Source organism: Lissotriton helveticus, chromosome 1_2, assembly GCF_964261635.1.
Source record: "Lissotriton helveticus chromosome 1_2, aLisHel1.1, whole genome shotgun sequence".
NCBI lineage: Eukaryota > Metazoa > Chordata > Amphibia > Caudata > Salamandridae > Lissotriton > Lissotriton helveticus.
The window spans coordinates 429730868-429752502 of NC_136058.1; the positions used below are offsets into that span (position 1 = coordinate 429730868).

The following is a 21635-nucleotide window of genomic DNA, read 5'->3' on the forward strand; positions in this document are numbered from 1 at the left end:
AACGAAAACGCGCATCCATCAACGCATTTGAAAAAAAACAAATGAAATCCTCCTTCTGAAATGCAGAGCGTCGCTGAAGGTTGTCCGTCGCTTCTTTTCCAGGTACAGGAAACAAGAATGTATTCAGAAACTTTTATAAGTTCCGATGTAAATTTGGTCAAAAATGCGTAAATAGCATAAAATTAAGCAGGAAATGCTTCTAGGAAGGTTCAATGCTCCGTCCCTCGTCGCCAAATTGTAGTGTAAATAACTACAAATGATTTGAATAAATAGTAAGTTTATTCCATATAAAGAAGCACTCCTGCATACAGCCGAAGTCTCCAGGAACTCCGTGGTAACTGACAAAGATTACAGTTAAGAACAAGCATATACATACAGTGAATTGTAAATGGTCACGAGTGATACAGAGTTAAACAATAACAAAGCTCGAGGTGATAAGTTAAATCAAAACATATGCACGAGTCAGTACGAGTCCATGTGGGAGAAATGCGCGAGTGGACCTCGCGCCACGCATGTACTCGCGCTGACTCGTGTGCTAGCTATACAACAGAGGTGAGGCTCTCTAATCCCAGTTTCCAAGCTCCATTGGGACTGTCATCTTTGCGCCTGCTGGAGACTGTGTCTGTTTTCCGCGCATGCGCAGTTGCACGGCGCGTGAGACAGACCATTCTAAGCCTAGCGGCAGAAATCCCCGTTTCTAAGGTGCGTTGGTCGCTTTGTATCTGGGACATTTCAACGGCCACTGGGGCTGGGAGGAGTTTGGAGCTGCTGCTGCAGCGCCCCCAGTGCGGTCATGGGACGGCGGGGGGAGCATTGAAGTGTTGAAGAAGCCGAGTCAGTCACCGGTCACTGCTTGTACAGACCCTCCGAGGGATCATAAGAGGGTCAGTCACCGGTCACTCCTTGTACAGACCCTCCGAGGGATCATAAGAGGGTCAGTCACCGGTCACTCCTTGTACAGACCCTCCGAGGGATCATAAGAGGGTCAGTCACCGGTCACTCCTTGTACAGACCCTCCGAGGGATCATAAGAGGGTCAGTCACCGGTCACTCCTTGTACAGACCCTCCGAGGGATCATAAGAGGGTCAGTCACCGGTCACCCCTTGTACAGACCCTGCGAGGGATCATAAGAGGGTCAGTCACCGGTCACTCCTTGTACAGACCCCCGAGGGATCATAAGAGGGTCAGTCATCGGTCACTCCTTGTACAGACCCTCCGAGGGATCATAAGAGGGTCAGTCATCGGTCACTCCTTGTACAGACCCCCGAGGGATCATAAGAGGGTCAGTCATCGGTCACTCCTTGTACAGACCCTCCGAGGGATCATAAGAGGGTCAGTCACCGGTCACTCCTTGTACAGACCCTCCGAGGGATCATAAGAGGGTCAGTCACCGGTCACCCCTTGTACAGACCCTCCGAGGGATCATAAGAGGGTCAGTCACCGGTCACTCCTTGTACAGACCCTCCGAGGGATCATAAGAGGGTCAGTCACCGGTCACTCCTTGTACAGACCCCCGAGGGATCATAAGAGGGTCAGTCATCGGTCACTCCTTGTACAGACCCTCCGAGGGATCATAAGAGGGTCAGTCATCGGTCACTCCTTGTACAGACCCTCCGAGGGATCATAAGAGGGTCAGTCATCGGTCACTCCTTGTACAGACCCTCCGAGGGATCATAAGAGTGGCAGGAATTTGATGGTTTTGCAGATTATGTTTTCTGAGAAAACCAAAGCCCCTGCAAGATGCCGCATTTGTCAAACACCAGCAGAGCTGCCAGGGTTTCAGATGTGCGACATTTTCTTAATTTCACTGTAATTGTGAGTGACATTTAAACCACTATGAGTGACACTTTCTCACAAGCAAAATCCAGCAATGAAGACGAGGGAAACATACAATTATAAGAAATGACACCCATTTGAGCAACAAGAAACTCCTAAAAAGATCCTAAAATATATCTGCAAAGCACCAGAAATTGAAGGGCACAACCTAGTGCCCTTGTAGCCTGTTCGGTCAGCGGTCAAAGACTCTCCGCATCAGGCAAGCCTCAGGAGAGTGAGACTGAGGCACACATAGGTTACAGTCAGCCAGGCTCATTGCTGCTCTCAAGCCTGTTAATACTGGACGAACGCTTAGTCAACAGTGGAGTCACTAAGATAGGTGGTAATTCAATTCAGTTGTATGTATTTGGCCATTGCAGAAGAGCACTTGCCTTGTTGTCTGCTGTACGTATATTATTATATCCAGGGCCGGCTTGTTTGTTTGCTGGACCCCCAATGACCACCTTTGCTGCGGATTCCCTTACTACCACCCCTTTAACAGTCCCCTCAATTCTCCATAACCACTGTAGCTCGGATGCATTTAACTAGGTTTATAGCGCCACTCATACCAGTGTGGGTGTTAGAGCACTTTACATCACACACATACACTCATTCAAAATGTGTAAATCAGTGTATAGAAATGTTACTTAAGACAGAGAACTACAAGCATCCATACTGATAGACAGTATAGTTTAGGAGGACTTGGTCTGGAGAAGCAACAAACTTATAATTCAACATCTTACTCCGTGGTTGGGGGTTCTCTTTAATAATAACTGTTTATTTTTGTATCGAAATGACCCCTTTCTGCAACATTATAATAATGAAAGACTGAGGGGGGGTCATAGCGCCCTAATCTGTACCTTCCAGTTTATTTCCAGCTCTTTTATGACAGTTATTACTTCCCTGTTCTAAAGTGGGATTTTAACTTTTACACTTCAAGTAAAAAATGACCTCTCTAACTAAAGCACTGACCTATTTTCCATAAATGCACTCCCTGATCCGATTGTGTATTTTGCAGTAGGAATATTAACCTGCTGTGCTACTTTGTAATCAGTCAAAACTTCCACTGGAGATAATGATCGTACTCCAAGAAAGAACATTAATCAGAGTTATCATGCCATTTTTATTGTTGTATGAACATTTCAGGAGGAAATGAAAGCGACAGCAGGTGCTTCTTAAACTTAAATACTTACAAACATGGTGAACACTGCTTGTAGTTATCATTAAGATATTTGCTCCGAATAGACTGTAATCGTGCTCCATTGACCAAGTGCTGCCATCCACAGTTACCGTCTTAGAGCTCGAGTCTTGTAAACACTAGAGTAAAAGTCTCGACCACAGCGCTTGACAGCTGAGGACCACGAGCCCTAATATGCGTGACCTCGTATTTCAGTGCGGTGATGCGGATCATCGCACTGAAATGCGTTAGAATCACGCCTGATGCGTGATACTTGGCAGAACTGCACCAGTACTCCTGCAGTGCAATTAGGATGATGATACTAAGATATGGGCTGGATCTGTGCCTATACCTGCGTAAAATTAGTGCCATTTAAGCAATAGATATTTGGAGGGCACGAATGTGTGTTTGGCGACATGGCCGAATATACTATTAAGTGGACTAATAATTACTGTATTGAGTTACTCTTTCTCTTAACTATAATACACTTGCACCGATTATATGGGGCCCCGGACTGAAAGCTGGGCATTTCCGGTTATCATACCAGATTTGGGCACACATACTCATCCAATATGGCTGAGTTTACTAAACCGTCGAATCGGGCGAAACGGTCTAGCTATTGCACGGTTGGCACTCTTTTACAGTGCTTCTGGCATCCGGCTCTGAACTCTCGACCATACTGAGTTGCCGGGTGACGAGTGAGGATCACGGAGGATGCCGCATACAGGTTAGAAGTGACGCCGGTTAGAGTTAACTCGCACCACGCACCCTTTTTCTTCCTAGATATGGATGTTTGCTCGGATACTAATGGTAGTCCCCGTTTGTCCTTTGTATTTGCCTTGTAGCATCCAAGCACGGACTATAATACAGTTCGCGAAGCAGCAAGCATACCAAACCGTGCTTTTTGAAAATAGAAGGATCTTTACAGCGCGCACACATTTCGTGCGTTGATTTTGGGGTAAGCCTCATTTCTGCTTCTAATCAATACTAGAAGTTGATGTATGTCACCGGCTATGAGCACTTACCATATACTCACATAATAGATGCTATATAAGTATGATGCAAGGGCTAAATTTACACTTGTATGATAATGATAGTACCCATCATCTTTGTACAGAGAATTTAACAAGATTGACGTTCAAGATTACGTTTATTACCCAGCCGATCTTAGGCTGGTCGGAACTATAACCAGCCAGAAGGTATGTTTCTTACCTCCTGGTACTAAATAAATTCACAATCTTGGGATAATGAGCAATTACTAAATATGGTCACATCTGGCTACCCTCTTTGGGCATAAAAAGAGAAGTTGTACTTTACAAGGTAGGCCTGAGCTTTTCTGCTCAGTGTGTGTTTGGGAGAGGACACAGATGAGTGTATTCTCACTGACGTATATTATTAAGTATAGTAATGCGCTTGACCCTTCCTACACTTTCCACCACGAGCACCATGGTTTTTCTTTGTGATGTTCTTGATCTGTTGCTTATACTTCAACCTTTAACCCTTTAACCCAGGATATTGGGGGCTTTTGTCTCTTCCTGTCCCTCACCTTTTTTTCCCCATCTACTACCTCCAAGTGCTGGTGGGATTTGTGATGTTGTATCACAACTTTGGAAATGTCATATCATGGATTCTGCTAAAGTGATTTTAATGTAACAATGCCCGAGGAATTGCGGGATTACATGATGTTTTCTGTTTTTCTTTCCCAGCCCTGAGGAAGTCGTGGGCTCTACCCCATACGACGAAACACGTGTTGGCTGGATTCTGAGCAAGATACTAACATTAAAAGCATCTTGTCTAACTATTGTGCTCATTCTGTAACTTGAAAGTAATTTAACTTGAAAAAATCTGTACTTTGGTGTGATAGGGCTTTACATGTATGTTTGAGATCTGCGGATCTATTGTAGGGGATTTTGGATGATTGCCCCTCCCTAAACACCCAATAAAACAAATAATCTCCAGTAACCCAATATTGCCGAAAGATCTGAGAGTGCCATAATCCATCCAGGATAAAATCCTCCCAGCTTTTCTCATAGAAAGTAGTAGTCTACTTTTGTGTGTGGAAGTGGTAGGTCATTCACCAAAGATTAAAGCCACAGGTTTGGATTCGGGCAGCGCTCTTTCAATGACGAGGCTTCTAATTTGTTACTGTGTCAAATCCATTGGGTCTGGGAACGAAACTAGAATATCTGCAAGAAATGTGAAATACATTGATTGCAACTGTTGTATGTATTCAGGAATTGCTGCTGCCCATCGGAATTGAGACACACATGTACATCAAATAATGCGACTGGTGATACTAATGTTTCTGCGGAGAGATTCGACTTTTGTTGTCTATTGGCAGTTTTAACTGACCAACATGGCTAGTAGCTCTGATTGTAAATTATCCAGCTCCAAAGAATGCGTACCACACTTTTATCACAGAAATGACTGTATTTTATGAGGATTATAGCAATGAGTTACTGGTTTTGTCATAGAGATCCTAGCACTGAGCTGGGAGAGTGGAGGGTCAGGTGCTGTATATTCAGAAATAACATGGGTTTAAAACCACCTGCTGACGAATTCCTTGTGTGTCCAAGAGTTCTCAGGCAACAATAAAAATATATAGATGCCTCCTGTGAATAATGTTCCTGCTGGAGAGAGATCGGCATTTTGTCTAGTGCCTGTTTTTCCTCATCATGAAGTAGCGGAAAGGGTTAATGTGACTACTGCAAAGAACGTGTACTATGCAGACCACTTAACATCATTTTATGTGGCTAGCTCAATGAGTTACAGCTTGTCACAGAGGTCCTTTTGTTACTTGCATTTCATTAGTTACAATCCTAAAATGGCACAGTTAGGTATGAACTGTCTTCAAGAACCTGCATTCAAACTGTGTGTTATAGGTTAGAACATTCTTTTCTCCCCCAGTCTTTCATTATCCTAATGCTGCTAAAAAGGGTTAGTTTGCGTAGATGAGCATTCTTTTTACTTATGCCAATTACTGTGGTATGTTTTAAATCCTGAGTTTATGCTTCTCCAGACCATACACTCTCAAAATATACTGCATACTAGTATCTATGACGTGATTCCTACAGCTTGCAATCCTCACCGTCATAAGTAACATTTCCTATAGACTACATTTACACAGTTATGATTCATTTTCTCTGTATAATGTGTGTGTGATGTATCGATCTCTGACACTCTACATTGTTATGAGTAGCTCTATAAAACAAATAAAACGTATATGAGAAGGTAAGTACCCTTCCATTTTCATAACTTGATTTTGATAGAAAGTGACACTCTAAGTGTCACACATTTGGTCGTTTGAAGTCATTCATAAGTACACTGAAACTATGAAAATGTCACACATAAGCAATCTGAAACCTTGGCAGCTATGGAGATTTAGTGTGCACCACTCACATAAATGCACTTTTTGCATCAGAGAGTGATTGATACTGCCAGGATTCTGTTCCAGTGTTAGCCAGCCAGATGTTCGCTTGGGAACATTTAAGGGATGCTACTACTATTATGATAGTAGTATACCAGGGGTGTTAGCGTCTTCCTTGTGGCTTTATGTAGCTCATACAGTCTCAATCTCCCTGATGTACGTACTGTACTATGCAAAGGGAGACCAACTTGGCCCATCAAAAGAGGTTGGAGAAGCAAAGATCATTCATGGAAATGAATTAATAGTTCAAAATGTAATTTTAGATTAGGAATCTAGGAATAGGTTATCTGATTTAAAATAATCAATACTGTGTCTGTCAAACTGTTTTTTGTAAAGAGAGTACCACCAATCATTGTTCTTTTTATCTTTATTCCTTTCATAAGCACCCAAGGGCAAGAGGGCACCCTCATAAACAGCTGCCACCACCACCAGCGCCGCGGAACGTTTAAAGACAACCACAACCAGGTCGACTCCCACCACCAGCTCTGCAGCCTTGGCAGATGGTTCTGGCGACCCCAGTAAGTCATGTTTATTATTATTTCTAACTTGTAACTATTCCCACTAGTAAAAGTATGGCCTTGTACATTTATACTATTTACTTTTCTTCAACTTTACTATCAAAGGTTTTTTTATCCCTTCATTTTCCAGTGTTTTTCTATCTTGTGCGGCTGACTTTCTCCTGTCTGTAACTTTTTTCTGGTCCCCTGTTAGGTTTTGCATGGACATCGATTCACCAAAATGCCAGGGGTAGCAGAAGTGACATCACACAGCCTTTGACCTTAATGAATCATAGCATTTGTAAAGCGCACTACTTACTCGGGTTTATAGACGAGGGGTCCTCTGAGAGTGGTGTTGGGGTCGGTGTGGATCTGGAAGTGGAGGTGTTTGGTGGTGCTGAGGGCTTCGTCGGTGTTAGGCGATTCCTCCTCCTACTCCGTTGGTGCGGTCCCTGCTGGTGATCTTGTAGCCTTCCGGGATGGTTATGGCGATGTCGGGTGCCGAGGAGGGGTTCAGCTAGGTCTCCGTCAGGAAGGTGACGTCTGGGGTGGTTGAGTCGAGTAGGTCTCAGAGTTCAACGGAGTGTTTGCGGGCAAAGCGGGTGTTGAGAATCAGAGGAAGTTATATCATATGACCTTTAATCCTGAGTCTTTTCAGGAGGTGAAGTCATATAACCTTAATCCTTAGGACATCACAAGAATTGACATCACTAACATTCTATAATAACTGTATCATTATTATGAAAATACAAGTTAAACAAATGTCTGTTTTAATTTCCACCTGTATTATGGTGCTGATATGATCTTCGAAAGTGGTGGGAAATAATACTAGCTCTGAATTGTAGAAAGTGAAGCAAATGAGCCAAACCTCCTCTATGGAGTTTGCAGAGAGGTTCAGAAACTGAGGAAATGTTTTTAAGTATTGGGTCAAATAGTGCATTGTAAAGCACATTTTTCAAATAGATTAGCTAAAAAGGGCTCTCATTAAATATTCATGTCTTTTCCTATTATGCCAAGCCAATCGACCCCATTGTTTCAAAATGTGATCTAGGGCCCCTATATGTTAAAAATATCTCTAGCATGTCAGGACCAGCATTTGATCATGGCTGCCCCGCTCCCATATCCCACTGTTGTGCTCCCATATGCAAAGACTTACCTCCAATGTGCAGTAATCATATCTACAAAAACATCAGCGAAGGAAAAACCCTTTAAGTGCAGCTAGTCAATCATCAGTCTTACACAGGCATCAGCAAACACACACGGGGGAAAACCATACCATTGTAATGAATGTGGAAGTAGTTTTCATGACTCTTCCGCATTAAGGATTCATCAGCAAAATCACACAGGGGAAAAGCCTTTCCAGTGCAGTGAATGTGTGAAAAGCTTTAGTCAGCTATCAATCCTGCAGAGTCATCAGAGAACACACACGGGCAAAACCATACCATTGCAGTGAATGCGGAAGCAGTTTTAGTAACTGCTAAAACCTAAGGATGCATCAGAGGACACACATGGGGGAAAGCCATACAAGTGCACTGAATGCAGGAAAGGCTTTAGTCGCTCATCAGTTCTACACCGCCATAAGCAAAAACACACCTTCATTGAACACACATGGAAATAATCCAAGAGATGCAGAGAATCTGGCAAGACCCTAAACACATCAACAATAATACTGACCCATTTGTGGACACACACAGGAACATAAAAGTGCAGTTAGTGTGATGGAAGACTTGACTAGAAGGAAAGAAATAAAAAGGAGATATTTGTGGTATTATGAAATTGTCTATTCTCAGCAAATGTTCATTTCTCTACATGGAGGAAAAACCAAGAAGTACCAGGAAGCTTATTGGGCGACTAGCATAATGTGGAATAAAAGAAAAGAAACATATCTTTTCGAGTGAAACAGACATAAAGAAAAGCATCCAAGCACAACTGATCACGCTACTGGTTAAAGCAACACTATGAACAATACTTGGACTCATGGGTATTTTCAGCGAAATTTAGGGATTACTGATAAAACCCGATAAGCCATCAACCCAAAACAAATGTACTCCCATGGAATGCTCATCCAAAAGTCAAAGGTAGTTCCTAATAGTGAACAGTGTAGTATACACGTCATCCAATCAGAAGGATGGTAAAGAGGCTTTACTCCAGGGGAGTGACACGCACAAGAAGAGCCAACACAGGCTGACGTACAACATGCAAAATAGGCAAGCTACTACCAACATTTATCAAACAATATCCTAGGACAAAAGCTAGATATGAGCATAGTTTTTGTTCTCTACACTAAATAATACAAACAACCACGTACATGCCGTTCACTCGTGTCTCTCTTTAATGAAGAGTGCTGTTACCATCAAATTTCCTGATACTCATTGTACAAAACATAGATGGAAGAAAGGCTGAGTCAGTCATACCGAGCTGACTGGTGTTCTGCCAGTTTATATTTCTATAAATCCTACCTTGGGAAGGCAAGAATAACACTATAACGCTATAAACTCTAAAGTAGAAAATCACTTGTGGGAGGGAGGCAGCAACTTGAGTCAGTCACACGTAATAAAAGAGGCACATATTTCCCCTATTGGAATTTATATCATAAGACAAACATATATGTTCAAAATCTGACTCAATGCCGATGAATATAAAAGATATTTGAAAACTGTAGACTGTATGAAGTGCTTTTTTAGTGTCATCACTGCCAGACGTTCATGGGCATGTGGCATTATTAAGAAATCGTTTTGGTGTAATAGTGGAGGAAGAAGGTGTTAGACAGACGCTGATAACATAACATATAACAAATCGAAATTGATCAGCGTGTGGGGGCCATCGGTATATGTATTACACTGAAAGCTGGACTACCTGATCAGGATTTTTGTTTTTTGTCCTCATCTTGCCAACTCTCTTGCTAGGGTTGATCTTCCCCCACAATTGTCCGGGAGGGGACGGAGTACATCTCTGCAGAAGAATACTGCTGGTTCCACTTCCAACTCCTTTACGAAAAGGGGACCACAACACAGGAGAGGCCAGGACCCACATCATGTTTGGCTTAATCATTGGACCCACTGATGTTTTCTCTCCAATTTACCAACATTGTCCAGATCTTATCCTGACTCCTTGGGTCACAGGCCATATCAGACTGGCTCGTATAGATGAGAATTTTGAGGCACTCAGAAAAATATGGGGGACTTTCAGACTTCCAAAGCCTACATATCTCCTGCCTCGCCACCAAAACCACATAGAAAATATACTTGAGAACAGCAGAATGTATTCGTACATCTTCCTCTTGGTTGAGTCCAAAGAAAACAAGACGAGGGCTTACCTTAATCTGTTTACCTATTACTTCCCCAAGAAAATCACACACCGAGGTCCAGTAAGAAGCGATCTTCGGACACAACATAAACATGCAGATCATCTGCTGATGGAAGCATACACCTTGGGAAGTTGTAGATATTACCTGTGACCTTTGATAGCTTCGCTGGGGACCAATAAACTCTATGGGTGGAAAACAGATGATTACGTTTAAGCGAGGTGGGTTTTACCAGAGTCCAGCGACATTTGCTTCAAATGTCCATCCCCAAGCTCCTTTGCACATAAATTTGAGATTTCAATCTCGATCTTTTCATCCGCCTCCATCAAGGTCCAATACCAGAATGAGACTTCCTTTTCCCATCGGTCGACTCTCATGACCTGATCGAACTTAGAGTGGTAGAGTGAGGGCGGTAGAGTGAGGGCGGTATAGTGGTAGAGTGAGGGCGGTGAAGGGGTAGAGTGAGGGCGGTAGAGTGGTAGAGTGAGGGCAGTAGAGTGGTAAAGTGAGGGCGGTAGAGTGAGGGCGGTAGAGTGGTTGAGTGAGGGCGGTAGAGTGAGTGTGGTAGAGTGGTAGAGTGAGGGCGGTAGAGTGAGGGCGGTAGAGTGGTAGATTGAGGGCGGTAGAGTAGTAGAGTGAGGGCAGTAGAGTGGTAGAGAGGGCGGTAGAGTGAGGGCAGTAGAGTGAGGGTAGTAGAGTGGTAGAGTGAGGGCTGTAGAGTGAGGGCGGTAGAGTGGTAGGGGGAGGGCGGTAGAGTGAAGGCAGTAGAGTGGTAGAGTGAGGGTGGTAGAGTGAGTGTGGTAGAGTGGTAGAGTGAGGGCGGTAGAGTGGTAGAGTGAGGGCGGTAGAGTGAGGGTGTGAGGGCGGTAGAGTGAAGGCGGTAGAGTGGTAGAGTGAGGACGGTAGAGTGGTAGAGTGAGGGCAGTAGCTTGAGGGCGGTAGAGTTGTAGAGTGAGGGCGGAAGAGTGAGGGCGAGACGGTGGTAGAGTGATGGCGGTAGAGTGAGGGCGGTAGTGTGGTAGAGTGGTGAGGGAGTGTGTGAGGGTGAGGGTGAGGGGGTGTGTGAGGGTGATGGGGTGTGTGAGGGTGAGGGTGTGTGTGTGTGTGAGGGTGAGTGGGCGTGGTGGTGTGAGGGGGTGTGAGGGCGAGGGGGTGTGAGGGTGTGGGTGAACGGGCACTATCAGCGGAGCAGAAGGCAAGAAAAACGAGTGTAATCAGGGGAGCAGAAGGCAAGAGAACAGGCACAATCAGGGGAGCAGAAGGCAAGAAAAACGAGTGCAATCAGGGGAGCCGTCCGTAGGCAAGAGAACGGGCACAATCAGGGGAGCAGAAGGCAAGAAAACGAGTGCAATCAGGGGAGCAGAAGGCAAGAGAACGGGCACAATCAGGGTAGCAGAAGGCAAGAAAAAGGAGTGCAATCAGGTGAGCAGAAGGCAAGAGAACGGGCACAATCAGGGGAGCAGAAGGCAAGAAAAACGAGTGCAATCAGGGGAGCCGTAGGCAAGAGAACAGGCACAATCAGGGTAGCAGAAGGCAAGAAAACGAGTGCAATCAGGGGAGCAGAAGGCAAGAGAACGGGCACAATCAGGGTAGCAGAAGGCAAGAAAAAGGAGTGCAATCAGGTGAGCAGAAGGCAAGAGAACGGGCACAATCAGAGGAGCAGAAGGCAAGAAAAACAAGTGCAATCAGGGGAGCAGAAGGCAAGAGAACGGGCACAATCAGGGGAGCAGAAGGCAAGAAAAACTAGTGCAATCAGGGGAGCAGAAGGCAAGAGAACGAGTACAATCAGGGGAGCAGAAGGCAAGAGAACGGGCACAATCAGGGGAGCAGAAGGCAATACAACCTAGTGCAATCATGGGAGCAGAAGGCAAGAAGAAGGAGTGCAATCAGGAGTGCAGAGGCAAGAAGAACGAGTGCAATCAGGGGAGCAGAAGGCAAGAGAACGGGCACAATCAGGGGAGCAGAAGGCAAGAAAAACGAGTGCAATCAGGGGAGCTGAAGGCAAGAGAACGAGTACAATCTGGGGAGCAGAAGGCACGAGAACGGGCACAATCAGGGGAGCAGAAAGCAAGAAAAAGGAGTGCAATCAGGGGAGCAGAAGGCAAGAAAAACGAGTGCAATCAGGGGACCAGAGGCAAAAAGAACGAATGCAATCAGGGGAGCAGAAGGCAAGAGAACGGGCACAATCAGGGGAGCAGAAGGCAAGAAAAATGAGTGCAATCAGGGGAGCTGGAGGCAAGAGAACGAGTACAATTAGGGGAGCAGAAGGCAAGACAGCGGGCACAATCAGGAGAGCAGAAGGCAAGAGAATGAGTACAATCAGGGGAGCAGAAGGCAAGAGAACGGGCACAATCAGGGGAGCAGAAGGCAAGAAAAACGAGTGCAATCAGGGGAGCTGAAGGCAAGAGAACGAGTACAATCTGGGGAGCAGAAGGCACGAGAACGGGCACAATCAGGGGAGCAGAAAGCAAGAAAAAGGAGTGCAATCAGGGGAGCAGAAGGCAAGAAGAACGAGTGCAATCAGGGGAGCAGAGGCAAAAAGAACGAATGCAATCAGGGGAGCAGAAGGCAAGAGAACGGGCACAATCAGGGGAACAGAAGGCAAGAAAAACAAGTGCAATCAGGGGAGCAGGAGGCAAGAGAACGAGTCGATTAGGGGAGCAGAAGGCAAGAGAGCGGGCACAATCAGGAGAGCAGAAGGCAAGAAAAATGAGTGTAATCAGGGGAGAAGAAGGCAAGAGAACGAGCACAATCATGGGGGCAGAGGCAAGAAAAACGAGTACAATCAGGTGAGCAGAAGGCAAGAAAAAGAAACTGTCTCTCACCACTGCGGTTTTGTGTTTTAAACACAACTAGTACATAGATTGCACGACCAGAGTTTTCCTAATGCAGACTTCATAAATGAAACCAGCGGCACCGTTCGCTTTTGTAAAACAAGCTCTTGGCATTGCTGTGGGGGGGGGGGGCGGGAGCGCATTGCTTTGAAGTCTGATGGCGGGGGAGCAGCTTGGGAGGCAGCATTCCATTGCGGTGCGAGGCTGATGGGTTTGACGTGCACGCGCGTCTCACACGACTGGTTCACATGAACTGGACGTAATCTGCGCTTGGTCAAGAGTTTGTTTCGCCTACTATATACTCTCGCTATTAATCCCTGCGGGATATAATAGCAAGACCTAACAATGCACATATGCAAGCATATAAAAACTGTATATAGCGTTTTCCTACTATGCTTTCCCGTATGTGTGTGTCTGTTGGTCTCTGTGTTTCTGTCTCCCATTCCCTGTAGGGAAAGTATGTAGCTCCCCGTTGTAGAAGAGTCGGTCAAGAAGGAGCACACTGCATTGAATAATTTCTTTGTATGCACTTTTTATTAGTATTACAGGAAATCACAATGATTGATTGTCTCTGTTATATTCTTCAGTCCCTTAGGTGAGCCTTGGCCGCCGCCGTCCCTAGGACAGAAGGAAAAGACTCAGGTAAGTGTTTTTGCTTTATGGTTTAGTCAAGGGAGGATGTGAGGGATAAATAATAACTATGCATAAATGTGAAGGGAGGGTGTAGAGCACAGCTTTCCAAATTTTTCTTGTTGGTGACACACCCTTTTGTGAAAATATTTTCAGGGACACGGTAACACGAGAAAGCGCAGCGAGCGAGCCCGAACCACCTATGGTGGGTTCGGGCCCCACACATACACATCCCACCCCACACACACACCACCCCACAGACACACCACCCCACACACACACCCCACCCCCCCACACACACAACCCCACATACCCAACACCAACCCCACACACCCAACACCAACCCCACACACACATACCCCCACACACACCCCCACACACACCCCCCACTCATACTTTCTTCGATACATCACCAGGGTGGGGTAACCTCTCTTGCCCATGGCCAATCTATCTACCCGGTAAGCAGGATCCTCACAGTCCGCAAAAACCCAGTTGTTGACTGCCACCAGCTGCGAGGCCCAGTAATACTTGTGAATACTCCGGACCGCCAGTCCATCTTAATAAACTCCCCTCTGCAACTTACTCAGCGTGACGTGCCGCCATCCCACAACAGGAGCCGAAGTTCTCAGACTACCTTTTGAAAAAAAATGTCTGGTGGGATCTTAAAGGACATTTTTTGCACAATGTACAGGAGACCCTGGAGGGTCATCACTTTAAATAGGGCCACTCGGCCCAGTAAGGAGAGTGGGAGCGCCCTCAAGTGTGGGGCATCCCAGCGAAGACGGGCTAATTTCGGGAGTATGTTCCTGCCTGTGCTCTCTTGTAATGAACACAACCAAATATTTAAAGTCATGTAGTGCCACCCTAACTGTGCACCTAGAGTGCAGCCGCAGGGTCCGTTCCACCAGCAGGAATATTAAGGACTTCTTCCAGTTGATATTATATCCTGATCAACAGGAATACCCCATATGAGAGGTCGTGGTGAACCCAAACATGTGCGAAGAGCATAGGACACAAGGAACATCCCTGTCGGACGACAAAGACTCGGGAGACTGTATTATTGATGCCCATGCGCACTAGAGGGGCCACAAACAAGAGCTTAACAGCAGCACTACTGGTTCAGCAAAGGAATCTCCTATTGCATATGGTACTCCATTAAGGTGTCGGAGATTTAAGCGCGTTCCCTGGTGTGGTATAAAGCCCGATTGATCAGGATGAACCACTGTTGCAATTACTGTACAGAGGCAGATCGCCAGGGCGTCCGCAAATACCTTAGTCTCAATATTAAGCGGGGAGATAAGTCTATAAGACCCACACTCAGTTGCTGGTTCGTCCTTTTTGGGATGACCGCCACCTCAGACGTTCTTTGGTCCTCTGGGAGACACCCTTATTTTCAGGCAGTCTGAAACATACTCTTGAGGTACTCCCTGATTTTATCCATCATGATTTTATATAATTCTAACTGGAGCTCATCAGGTCCCGCTGCTTATTTATTTAGCCTGTCAGGTCTTGGTATAGGTCCTTATTTGTTAGCATTGGCAGGGTCAGGTCTTTCAGGAAGTCTCTCCCAGTATTTCCGTCCCCTTGTTGTCTGTGTCCTCAAGGATCCAGTTCCGTTCTTTGTCTTGTCACTCTAACCATGTAAGCAACTCATTGGCTTTATCACCGACATCATAGAGACAATGCTGGGTAGCCAGCGCATGAGTGCACACTATTTTCCATTAGTGCTCTTAATGTGTGCTGCTTCAGTTGATGGTGTAATGGGAGAGAAACTGATTCCCCACTTGCCAAGCGTGCCTCCAGGAAAGCACATTCCTTGTCCTGAGCCTTGCACTTCAATTTACGTTCCTTCGACATTCTCCCAATCAAGGCTTGTGTCTGGCCTCGAATCACTGCCTTGAATTCACCCTATAGCACGCAAGCTGATTCAACAGGCCGCCCGTTCTCCCTAAAATAGAAGTCTGCTCGATCTCTCATACGAGCTTTGAACGTCTTGTCTTTTAAATATCACGGATCAACCCTTGGGGGTAGGATGAAGTCCACAACCGTACCATCGAGTTGCACCTCCACCAGCGAATGGTCTGAGATTCCCCCTGCTATGTGCTTAACAGCTCTAAAATCAACTTTATGGACAGTCGGGGTGAAAAGATAGTGCAGGCATGCCAGACTATCATGTGCTGCAGATAGGTGCGTCCGGTTCTGATACCCTCTTCCCCTCTTGGGGCATTTAGGAGTATCATGAATATAGTATAGGTGCAGTTCTGTCACTCCAGTCACCCCAATGCGTATATGCTTTGTCGTAAGTGTTTTATCCTTCCACAGGATGAGTCAGTCTTGTCTGGGTCTCTTTCCTGTTTACCGGCACTTAAATGGCACGCCCGAACACTCGAGAGAGCAGTGACCCACCAGCAGGCTTTTGTGGAGAGCTTTTGTCCTGGATGTAAGGCTGCATACAGTAGGGCACCCACTCTGTCTTTTCTTTGCCTTTGCCTGAAGATCAGCAGTCCCAAGGTAGCAGTCACACCTGGCCTGTCGGTAAGTGCAGCCCCTCTGGAGGTCCGACCGTCAGCAATTGAGCCCACATTGTGGCCGGCTGGACCACAGGCGTAAGCTCAGACAGGGTGTTCGACACTGGAGTAGTTGTAGTCCCTCATGGACCTCTGACACAGAGTAGTCGGAAATTCAGCAGCTAAAAGCCCAACACAGGCTCTCCAGGAAGTCAGTAGATTCAGACCCTGTTGTGTTAGGAATTTAGCAAATGCAACGTGAATGGGCCTGTTGGCAGCACACAATCGTCCTACTGGGCCTCAACAATCATGTTGTCGTAGAGTTTTATTTTCTGCCTTGAACTGTTGGGAGAGTCTTGGCATCCCTCAGACTAGCTGGTCCTGCTGGATGGCTTTCCGGCTCGCCCTACAGATAACTAGGATGTGTCGGACCTTGCTTTTTCCAGGACAGCCTTGTCCTCCTGCTGGATAGTGAAACTCCCTTCCCTTTCTTAGCAGACAGGCAGGCTTCTAGGCAGACTTCTAGGCTCTTCAGGACAGGTACACAGCTTCACCATTAAGTAATTCAGCCTGCAGGTGATGTCCCTTCAACTTAGATAAACTGTCAGGCTGACACCATCCCTGGTGCCACAGCAGGCACCTGCGTACTTTGTAGAGCACATTATTCCTTGGTAACAGAGGACTTTGAACTTGTATACACAACTGGCAGGCAGGAGATGCAGTTTACTCTGTCGCACTCTCACATTGCATTTATGCTACGCACACCAACACCCTAAACATGCACTTGATGTTAGTGCAAAGTCTGGGCACAGGTATAGAAATGGAGCATTACATGGGTGTATCAGTAGAAATCCACTCCACTGACCATGAATCAAAGATCTAATCAGGCTATTGATCCTTACAACAGGGTGCATTGCCATCACCGCTCTAGCTGTTAAACCCATGACAGTCCTCTGCCTTAAATGAGGGCACACTTGGTGTGACCCTCCAGGTCACAGGCCTGGTCCAATATCTCTCATAGTCCATTGTTAGAAGTTGCACAGTACTGGGGTGGCAGAAAAATCTCATGTAATTGTTTTATGGTAGATTTATCCCAGTAACGTGCAGTTACAGGTTTGACGCCATGTACTGGGGAGTTGCCACGAGGAACAGATTCTTCTGCCTGTCAAACCACATGCCATTTACTATTTCATAGTGTTTTTCTGCTTTTATTTACCACTTGTTTTTAGCAGGTGGTAGATATATGCATGTGGTTGGTTGGGGGGGAGATGGGCGAAGCAGAGGAGGGAAGGGGAAAGATATTGCTAACAGAGGGAAGAATTGTGTGTTTCCCCCAGTTAGTAAAAAAAACAGCATAAGTCTTGGCGGCTTCTGCTGCACCCAGAGTCTTGTGGGTCTTTTCAGTCTAATTTTTCTGTCTGGAAAAAAACTGTGTCCTGTTTTTCTGCACCTGGTAAATCCAGGTGCAGAAAAGCCTAACGACTGATAATCAGGTGGAATAAAATGAACACATGAAAGTACTCCCTAATTTCATTGCCCTTGATTCCTACTCTGGACCATAGTTGAGGGATAGGTCTAGGCATAGTCCTCGCAACACACAATAGATTTGCTTGAGGCAGAGGCCAAAACTCAAAAGTCAGGTTACCAGATACAAGTAGGTGGTAACTCAGGGCAGGGGGCAACGCCTGTTGTCCGTGAAGGGGAAATTCCCATCCTAGAAATCTACATTAAATATTAATTAATAGTATTCTATTTTATCCCAGAGTCGTGGAAAGGGGCAGTGGTAGTCCCCATATACAAACAGGGAAGTAGAGACATTCCAGGGAATTATAGGCCAATAAGCCTGATTGATTCTACCCAAAAAGTAGCTGGGAAAGTCATTCTGGGGAGAATCCTCCAATGGGTGGACGAGAATCAAGTCCTATCGGACTTCCAAGCTGGCTTTCGCTCAGGAACAGGAACAATCGAGCAGGTCTTTAGGCTAACATTACTTTACTGGAAGGTGGTGGAACTGGGCAAGGGCAGTCTCTATTTGGCCTTCATTGACTTGAAGACTGCCTTTGATCTAGTTCCCAGGGAAGAACTTTGGAGGGTCCTCCACCGTTTGGGCCTGCCCCCGTTTATTCTGTTTCTTCTTATGAAACTTCACACGAACAATTTCGCCCAGGTTCGCTGGGGGAGGAACGGTGAAACAACAGATAGGATCCCTGTCTGTAGGGGTGTCAGACAGGGTTGCGTGTTAGCTCCCACACTTTTTTCCCTGTATGTAAATGGTGTGGTGGAGCATCTGCTACAGGAACCTGCGGATGCACCCTGTCTGGGGTGTGTGCGGATCCCAACATTTTTGTTCGCGGATGACACTCTGCTAATTTCAAAGACCCCCCAGGGGCTCCAGAAGTTGTTGACCCGTTTTCAGGACTTTTGCGTAACCAGAGGGCTGGTGATAAACGTAGAAAAAACAAAATATCTGATACTACGTCTACCAAGGAAATTAGGTCGCCCTCCCACCTTGAATTCAGTCCCTCTGGAGAAAGTGACCGAATTTGATTATTTGGGTTTACGCCTAAATGAGAAAATGAGCTGGCCTTCTCACATCGACAAGATGGTCCTTTGTCACAAAAGGGTAGGGGGTGCCTTACTTAAGGAATATCATGCATCCCCCAGATCTTCAGTGGCGCCTGCAATCGAGATCTACAAGGCAAGGGGGGTTACTTCTGCCTTGTACGGCGCAGAACTATGGGGTCACTGCAACTTGGATTCCCTATCCAAGGCTGAAAATAAGTTCCTGAAGGACCTACTAGCTCTCCCCCTAAGCACCCCAACAGTCTCAGTGTTCTTGGACTTGGGCTGTAAAAGCATCAAAGACCAGGCCCGTCTACGCCCATTGCTCCTATGGTCCCGTATTTGGAGGGTCCCGGAACTAAAATCCTATGCCAATGGCCTATCAGAGATATTGAACATGGGAGGCTGGAATAAGATCAAGTGGCTGAGGGACACTAAAACTCTTCTGGGGGAACTGGGCCTAGGAGATTGTTGGACTTTAAGATCTGCTCCTTCTAAGGCAGTCCTCAAAAAACTATATTGGGACTGGGTCTCTCGCCAACTAATTGGGAACCCACATCATTGCAATTCGACGGCAGCGTTCCTTGAAATAAAGGATGTGGCATCATATGAACCCTACATGGACCTAATTACCATGCCAATGGACAGGGCCCTTTACTTCAAGTTTAGAGTTGGCACCCTGCCGCTAAGAACAACTGTAACGAAGTGGAAGTCTTGTGCCCATTTATCCCCCTTTTGAGCTTGTTGTCTAACCAGGCCTGAGACGGTGGCACATATACTCTTTGAGTGCCCAGACTATATTCACCCAAGGAGATACTGGTTGAAACCCCTCTTCAAACGTCTGGGAACACGAAAGCATTCGGTGGCTCTCCGAATTTTATTGACTGATACCTCATCTCTTATAGTCTGTGGTGTTTCCAAATTTTTAAAGCGTTTTTGGTTGATTCGTTGCAATAGATTGTCTATATCGATTTAATTCCTTTTTAGCTAATTTATTTTAGGGAATTCCCTAATCTTATCTTTTTTAATTGTATGACATACCTGTACTTCTTTTGCTAAATGTTGTTTTAATGTATGTTATGCTTGTAAGATATCTTTGCATATCGAATAAAGCTTTCAACCAATATTTTAAATATCTTTTTGGTGCCAGTCCATATGACTTTAATGTCTGCTTTTGGGATTCTATGTTACAAGTCCATCGGGTACATGTATCCTTTCTGAGCTTAATAAAATGTTGGAAATTCTACAAATCCTCACTCCTAGATCCAAGTACTCTCAGGCTACCATTCTACACTCTGCTCTGTCTGAAGAACAGCTCAACACTTTCAAAATTCTGCAATTCTGCTTTGATATGGCTTGTAAATTATTTTTGGGGATATTTACATGTATTAACTATTTAATTTTAATACTATAGGTGATTGAAATTACAGACGAAGAAAGCAAGATTTAGCACCAGCCAACTGAATGTTAGTGCTATAAGAAGGATCATTTTGAAAAACTGAAGGACATCCAGCATTCTAAGTTTAAACAATTTCCAAAATCTAGGTGTGGCGAGGAAGTGGGAGCTGAGGAAAGTACTATACCTGTAAGTGAAGTCTCTAATGTTGCATTTCATTAACCCAGAGCAAAGTCATATCTGTCCACACAGCATCCGAAATAGTGCCAGAAAGACCAATCACAACATCCTCATCTGAAATATTATCAGAAAGACAAATTGCCTCAGCATGACAGAATAACGTTCATCTAAAGCACGCATGATCTAAAGCATGTAATTCCAGAGAGGAAGCACACACTGCATAAAAGAAAGATATAACAAAAGGTTTCTTCTGCAAACCATCAAAGAAAAGACACTGAAAGAAGACTCCGAAGCTGACACGCTAACAACCAAAAGATTGGAAAATCACCTTTGTTCAACAACCGTTTTTAACCAGTTACGCAAGTTTGAGACTATCAGCCTCGGGATATAACACCTCGACCCACTCTGCTCACTCTGGCGAAAACGTTAAAAATTCACCACTTTATTGTGTTGTTCATGACCATCTCAGATTGTTTCCTTTTTATTGTGTACTGTTCTGTAATTCTATGTAAATCGCCTCAGTGATATTTAAAACTGTTAAATATCAAAATGGATTAAATGAGCACCGTTGCGCTAGCTAATGTAAATAAATCCTTGTCTTCAGAACTACAATCCTTAACCTTACACCAAACACAGAACGGGTAAAAAGAACTGTTGTTCTGCGACTGATGAGCCACAATATTACTGTGCATGTTCTAATGTTCTCAGTTACTGCCATTACGCCAGTGCAAAAAGGTACTTCGCAGTTTAATCATTGAATATCAGACTAACACCTTATCACTGCATTGCTAAGAACCTATACAAATAGATTTGAGAAAAACTTCAGTCACAAAATAAGTTGCTGCCGGAGAGGCTATAACCAAAAGACTATTATCTGCTACAAACATTTCGACCAGTGTTACAGGGCTGCATCCAGACATATTTTGCTCAATTCAAGTGTTAAGAAGATTACACACAATATCTTTTAGAGATAAATGCTGAACATTATCTAAACAAGCCCAACTCTAAAATAGGGTTCACTCTTACCGTGGCATATAAGCAAGAGAAAACTAAATGTAGAGATATTAACTCTAGGAATACACCTTTTAAAAACACGGGCTGTGAGAACAATTTCAGTGTTCAAACTCGCCTCAATCAAAGCAAAATAACCCAAGTTGGAGAAAAAGTTACCTGTGCCAAAAAAGATTCAGCCATAAATCTCATCTCACTGAATTTGAGAGAATGCACACTGGGAAAATCCTCTCTCGGTGCTCTGAATGCCAAAAAAGTTTCAGCGGTAAATCTTATCTCACTGCGCATATGAGAA

At 45.1% G+C, this 21635-nt stretch overlaps 1 long non-coding RNA gene across 1 annotated transcript; it reads left to right on the top strand.

Moving 5' to 3' along the window:
* Window positions 1-6818: 6818 nt before the first annotated feature.
* On the top strand, window positions 6819-21020 carry LOC144807638 (uncharacterized). The gene is made up of 3 exons (XR_013606368.1): window positions 6819-6937; window positions 13642-13696; window positions 20168-21020. It is a non-coding gene; the product is annotated as an uncharacterized LOC144807638 (long non-coding RNA).
* Window positions 21021-21635: the final 615 nt, after the last annotated feature.